General features: G+C 37.0%; 1 protein-coding gene and 1 pseudogene across 2 annotated transcripts in view; one reads left to right on the top strand and one right to left on the bottom strand.

Moving 5' to 3' along the window:
• Positions 1 to 187, top strand: part of LOC102872339 — a 3,723-nt pseudogene extending 3,536 nt beyond the window's left edge.
• LOC102847508 (DNA-dependent protein kinase catalytic subunit-like) overlaps positions 1 to 6,540 on the bottom strand; it is a 309,905-nt gene that overhangs the window by 268,308 nt on the left and 35,057 nt on the right. The window lies entirely within an intron of this gene.

The following is a 6,540-nucleotide window of genomic DNA, read 5'->3' as shown; positions in this document are numbered from 1 at the left end:
GGCGGGTCAGCCTGCATGCCAGCGGCCGATGGCCACCCTCCCACCTGTCGCCGCAGGAATCGCCCGGCTGGAAATAACTTTTACAGTGGCTCTAATTCTGGTGCAGCAATTGGCTGGGTCAGGCAGTGGTTTTAATAGAGGCTTTGGCTTGAAAATGGATTCCAAGTCATCTGGCTGGGAAATGTAGACAGGGGTTCTATTTGATTGATAAAGATTGGAGGATTTCAAATTTTTCTAGACTCATATTAAGTATATTGTAAGATATATATGTACTAAAAATTTTTCAAAATTCGTTTGTTCAGTGTGGAGTCTATTCAGCAGTATTTTTAACATTTTTCTTTAGAAAAAGGGGAAGAACTAACGGAATTTTCTAAGTTTTGTTACTTTTGAAATACTCGAGTGATTAAAAGTGAATTGCTGTTTGCCTGACTGGTAAACCAACACAATACCATTGATATCAAAAGGTTTTGCCTGTTTCCTTGGACTTGTCAAGTGAATTCTTTCCATGTTCAAAATGGAAACCATTGGTTAGAGCTACATTCTTTTTTCCTTGTTTTACTTTGAACCCCACTAAATGAATTTTTCCTTAGGAAGATCTCCTTTCTGGAGATGATGGTGTCACTGTGTTTAGTTCTTTTATTTTTGTTTTGTTTAACACTTGTCTCCTCCCCTCACATAAAAAAAGTACAATACAAAGCCTTCATTTAATCCCTGCAGTTCGTCTCATTTCAAATGTTTATGGAACAAGCACTTCATTGAAAGTAGTGCTGTAAATATTCTGCCATAGAAATACTTCTGTCTACAAGATTTCTCAGTCAAGAAATGACCGTGTCTTTGCACAGGCTGTGTCTTTGACGGTGGGTTTCCCATTTGTATCCACTACTCTTTACTTCATGGAGCCATACCAACACTATGAAATCAAGGCTGTGTGATATGGAACCAGATGGCTGTTTGAACTTTTGAAACCTTGTGGGATTGATGGTGGTGCCAAGGCATGAAAGGCTAGTATGAGCAAGAAAAAGGAGAGGATGTGTGCAGAGACTTGGTGGTGCATAATGGATATTTTTTAACTTGGCAAGATGTGTCTCTCAATCCTGTGGCTTTGGTGAGAGACAGTGCAGAGAGCAATGATAGCAAATAATGTCCGACTGTTTTCTGCATTTAAAGGACATCCCTATCTGTTTTTAGGTAACCTCTTTCAGTTGAATGTGTTAAGTGAAACATTTGTATTTCCCACATCCCTCTGTCAACTGCTGTGAATGCTATATGGTGTGTGTTCTCTTTTGTTACTGACATGTAAGTGTGATAAAGTGAACTGAAGTTGTTGGGCTGAGAGCATGGACTGAGCTTGTGGTATGCTTTGCAGGAGTACTTGGAAGCAGAGTTCACCAGTGAGCTCAGGGTGTCTCAAAGAAGCGCAGAAGTTCTAACATCTGTTAGTTCCCCTTAAGAATGCTATTTGCTGCAGTTCTGTGTTCTGTGCTTAGATGCTTTTTATGAGTTGTCACCGTTGGAAACTCTTAAATAAAATGAATTTAAATGAAAAAAACAAAAATAATTTTAACATTCTGTTCTTCCTTTTCCACCTTTTAAACAAGACTATGGAATCTTATCAAAACATTCAGTAATGGCTATTTGAGCCCTAAGTTTATGTGGATAAAGAAATCATCCTTCCATATAAAGTTGAAGAATAATTTTTGTTATTTCTATAAAAATTTCAGTTGGACTTTATAGTGATATTGCACTGAACCTATAGATCATATTGGTTATTATGAACATCCTAACAATATTAAGTACTCTTTTTTTTCAATGTTTCATAGTTTTTCATATATTAGGCCTATCTATCCCTAATTAGATTTATATCTAGATATTTTATCTTAGGTTTTATAGTCATTTCCTTGCTAGTGGATCTCTCCTTGCTAATGTAGAGAAATCCAACTGGGTTTTGTATCTTTATTTTGTTTTCTTGTTGACTTTGTGGATTTTCTATCTCTAAGATCAGACCATGCATGAGCAGACATGTTACTTCTTCCTTTCCAACATGACTACTTTTTATTTCTTTTTCTTATCCTATTGCTTTGGTCATGACTTCTAATATTAAATAAAAGATGAATGGGATTTCTTGTCCTATTCTCAATTTCAAGGATAAAACTCTCAGTCTTTTTCTATTAAGATTAATACTGGCTATTGGTTTTTCACGTATTCTCTGAATCCTACTGAAGACTTCTACTTCCACTTGGAATTCCCTTTCTATTCTAATTTCCTTTGGAGTTTTTATCAAGAAAAAGTGCTGAATTCTAACAAAAGCTTTTTCAACATTATACAAATTAATGATCATGTAGTTCTTTTTCTTTCCTCTACTGATGTGGTGTGTTATATTGACTGAATTTCTATGCTGAAATACCTTTGCATTCCTGAAATAAATCTCATTTGGTCATGTGCATGATTCTTATATTATGCTACTGGATTCTGTTTGCTAGTATTTTGATAAGGACTTTTTACATCTATATTAATGAGAGATACTGGCTTGTAGTTTTCTTTTTTTTGCAGTGTCCATGTTTGGCTTGGGCATCAGGTTATATTTAATTCACAGAATGAGTTAGACAGTATTTTTATTTCTTTTTTTTGTCTTTTGGAAGTTTAACAGTAAATAATTATATACATGTCTTTCTGTCAAATGAATTTCTTCCTAAAGCTTTGAACAAGATCAACTCAAATATTATATCCTGATAATAACACTGTAGAGAAAAACCAGATGTTTTCAGTTTCCAGACTTAGATTTAAGATTTTATTCTGACAACAGTATATACCAAATCTATAGGCTCTAACAACCTCCCCCGGAATACTCTGAGGATTAAGCTACTTTGGGGAACAACCTGCTATTTGGCCTGACCATGTTGGTCACCTTAAGTCAGGAAACAGGGAGGTCCCGGGCATCTCAACAGAAGTGAGAAGCCACTTCCAAAAGGGAACAACAGGCTTCTACCTTGCTCATTCAGGTACTTTGGGTAACAAAGTACTGTCAGGTCCTTGGCCATGCAGGCCTTGGGCCAAAAAGGAAATACAAATATATAGCTGCTTCTCAACTATATATTTGCTGTGGACCAACACAAACATTTGAGAGCCACAGGCTCTCAAAAGACACAGTGGGACCCACTAGTGAGCAGCAAGCAAGAGAGCAGGTATTTGAGGGAGGTACTTAGGAAGGATCACACCTGACTGCTGGACCAATTGTGGGACCCCATCACCTTAAGTAGGAGTGGCTAAGACAGTTGGAGCCTGACAGGGGTAGCAGACACAGTTCTTGAGGGAAAAACCAAGGTTTCCTGGTTTTGCATTCAGGTCCCTCCACACCCCTCTCCACATGCTTCTGTGTGCATGTTTCCCCTCCCCAGCCATGCATGCATCTGCACATACACCCACCCTACATACATCTGCTCATGTACCTGCCCAACCTTTTCCTGAAGCAATAACATCAAATCAAGAACCAGCTATTACCTCACACATGAAAAGCTCTACCACATCAATGTCCCGAAAGAAGCAGGGTACTACACTCACCACACAAGACCAAAGCAAGATACCAACCCCTAAAAATGACACAGTAGCAATGGATTTCCTGAATCCAGAAAGTCTGATGGAACTTTCTGACAGAGAATTTAAAGAACAATGATTGAATATTTTCAATGAGTAAAAAACAAACTTGAAGAATTACAGGACACTGCACGCAAAAATCAGGAGAAGCTTAGAAAAACAACCCAAAACAATGCAGAGAAAACAAACAAGGCATTAGTGGCACTGGAAAAACAAGAAACCACGATCCAAAATGAGTTCCAAGGTTTGTGATGCTGTTGTCAACATGATAGAGGGACACATGAACAGAGTTGAAGAGATGGAACACAGAATCAGTGAAATAGAAGATAACATTGTCATCATGAATCTGCTAGAGTAAAAAGCAGAATCAAAATAGAGTAAAAGAAAACTTAAGAATAATATGGGACACCATCAAGAGAAATAACATGCACAACATCGGAATTCCAGAATAAGAAGAAGCAAGTAAAGGCACTAAAAAAGTTGTGGAAGAATTACTAGAAGAAAATTTCCCAGGCATAATGAAAAATTAGAGAATATATATTCAAGAAGCTGAGCAAACACCATATAGAACAGACCTAAAATTAAAACAGCAAATATCATAGTCAAATTTGCCAGAAGCAAAGATAAGGAGAGAATTCTGAAAACCGTAAGGGAGAAACAAAGAGTAACCTATAAGGGAAAGCAGATTAAGTGCTGATTTATCAGCAGAAATCATGAGAGCAAGAAGACAATGGAATGGCATATATCAAACAAAGAACACAAATGCCAACCAAGAATACTGTACCCAGTAAAATTATCCATCAAATATGAAGGAGAGATCAAGATATTCCCATAAAAACAGAACCTAAAGGAGTTTGTAAAAACAAGACCAGTGTTTCAGGAAAACACTGAGAGATGTCCTTCTTACAGAGGTGCCACAGAAATTAAGATGGACCAAAGTAACTAGCAACAACACAAAGAATTCAACAAAATGATAGCAATAAAACCTTGCCTCTCAATAATCACACTAAATGTGAATGGTTTAAATGCACCACTGAAGAGAAAAAAGAATAGCAGATTGGATAAAAAAACTAAAATCCATCAATATGCTGTCTACAAGAGACACACCTGAAAAATGAAGATAAAGAAAGACTAAAAATAAAAGGGTGGGAAAAAATATACCAAGCTAATGGCAACCAGAAGAAAGCAGGAGTAGCGATATTAATCTCTGGTAAATTAAATTTTAATGCAAAAACCATCACAAAGAACAAAGATCTTATAGATATTTATAGGCTAATGCATCCAACAAAAGCACAGTACACCTTCTTTTCCAAGGTGCATGGAACATTCTCCAGAATAGATCACATTTTAGGTCACACGGCAAGCATCAATAAATAAAACAACATAGAAATAATACAAAGCACCTTCTCAGACCACAATGCTACAAAATTAGAAATTAATAACAAGACGACAAAGGAGAAAAACCCATACATTTCAAAACGGAACACCACCTTGCTTGAACATGACTGGGTACTAGAAGATATAAAAAATGAAATAAAAAAGTTTCTTGAAACAAATGACAACGAAAATACCACTTACTAAAACCTCTGAGAAACATCCAAAGCAGTAATCAGAGGTTAGTTTATAGCAATATACAAACATATCAAAAGGCAAGGGGAAATGACCATTGACTCTCTAACCCAACATCTCCAAAAAAATTGAAAAAGAACAGCAAGAAACCCCGACATCCTCTAAAAGAATTGAAATTCTAAAAATTAGAGCATAAAGAAATGAAATAAAAAATAAAAAAAACAATTGAAACCATAAACAAAAAGAGGAGTGTTTCTTTTGCTTTTGGAAGAGAAGGGCAAACTGGGTGGAGGGGATGGGCAGGGAGAGAAGTGCAGCAATGAATGAATAGAAATCCAAGGTCTCTGTAAATGCTCATTAAAATTATTAAAAACAAAAACAAAAAAAAACACCAAGGAGTTGGTTCTTTGAAAAGGTCAATAAAATTAACAAAACTAAAACAGTCTTGTGGAGCTGGGTGATCTGGACCCTTTGGCATCTCTGAAATCACAGACTTATCTAAGTATTCTCAGAAACCCTGTAACAAATAAGAAGCATTACAGGCTGTATGTCATTTATAAAGTCCCAAAAGTCAGAGTACTGGATTTCCAGAAAGTAACACTAAAAGTAAATACTAGTAATATTTGATTGGCTGGGAGCCATTACAGAGATGTGTGTTTTCCTTAAAGGTTTTCTAATTATTTTTTAATATTTGTGTGTGTGTGTGTGTGTGTGTGTGTGTGTGTATTCCTAGCAGAATTTATGAGGGGACTTTGCATGTGGTGTTGGTCTTCCCAAAATGGCAAGGTGTCAGAGCACTGTTAACAGATTACTCAGATGTGTCTCTGATGGGAGCTTAATACTACATGTCTGAGTGCTTCCAATTGTTAAAAGCTTGGGAGGAGGAGTGGTATCCACTTCCATAATAGCTTGCCTCCGGAAACCCTATGAACCTGGAGAGAGGATGAAAGGCACCGTAGCGTCAAGGACTCTCCTTCATAGGATCATAATGAGTCGCCTGCGACTCGACGGCACTTTACAACAAAACAACTATGAGAAATAATCTCACCCCAGTCAAAATTGCAAAATTTTACAGGATAGCAAGCAACAAATGCTGGCAAGGTTGTGGCGAAACTGGAATCCTTATTCACTGTTGGTGGGAGTGTAAAATAGTACAACCACTATGGAAAGCTGTATGGTGCTTTCTCAAAAAGTTGTAAATAGAGATAACATTCAACCCAGCAATTTCACTACTGGGAATATACCCCAAAGAGACTATAACTGACATCCAAGCAGATATATGCACACCCATGTTTATCGCGGCTTTGTTCACAATAGCAAGGAGTTGGAAACAACCTCAGCGCCCATCAAAAAACGAATGGATAGAGAAGCCGTGGTATA

The sequence above is a fragment of the Elephantulus edwardii genome, unplaced genomic scaffold (assembly GCF_000299155.1).
Source record: "Elephantulus edwardii isolate Elephantulus edwardi_28Jun2011 unplaced genomic scaffold, EleEdw1.0 scaffold00008, whole genome shotgun sequence".
Classification (NCBI taxonomy): domain Eukaryota; kingdom Metazoa; phylum Chordata; class Mammalia; order Macroscelidea; family Macroscelididae; genus Elephantulus; species Elephantulus edwardii.
This window is presented reverse-complemented; position numbering and strand designations above follow the sequence as displayed.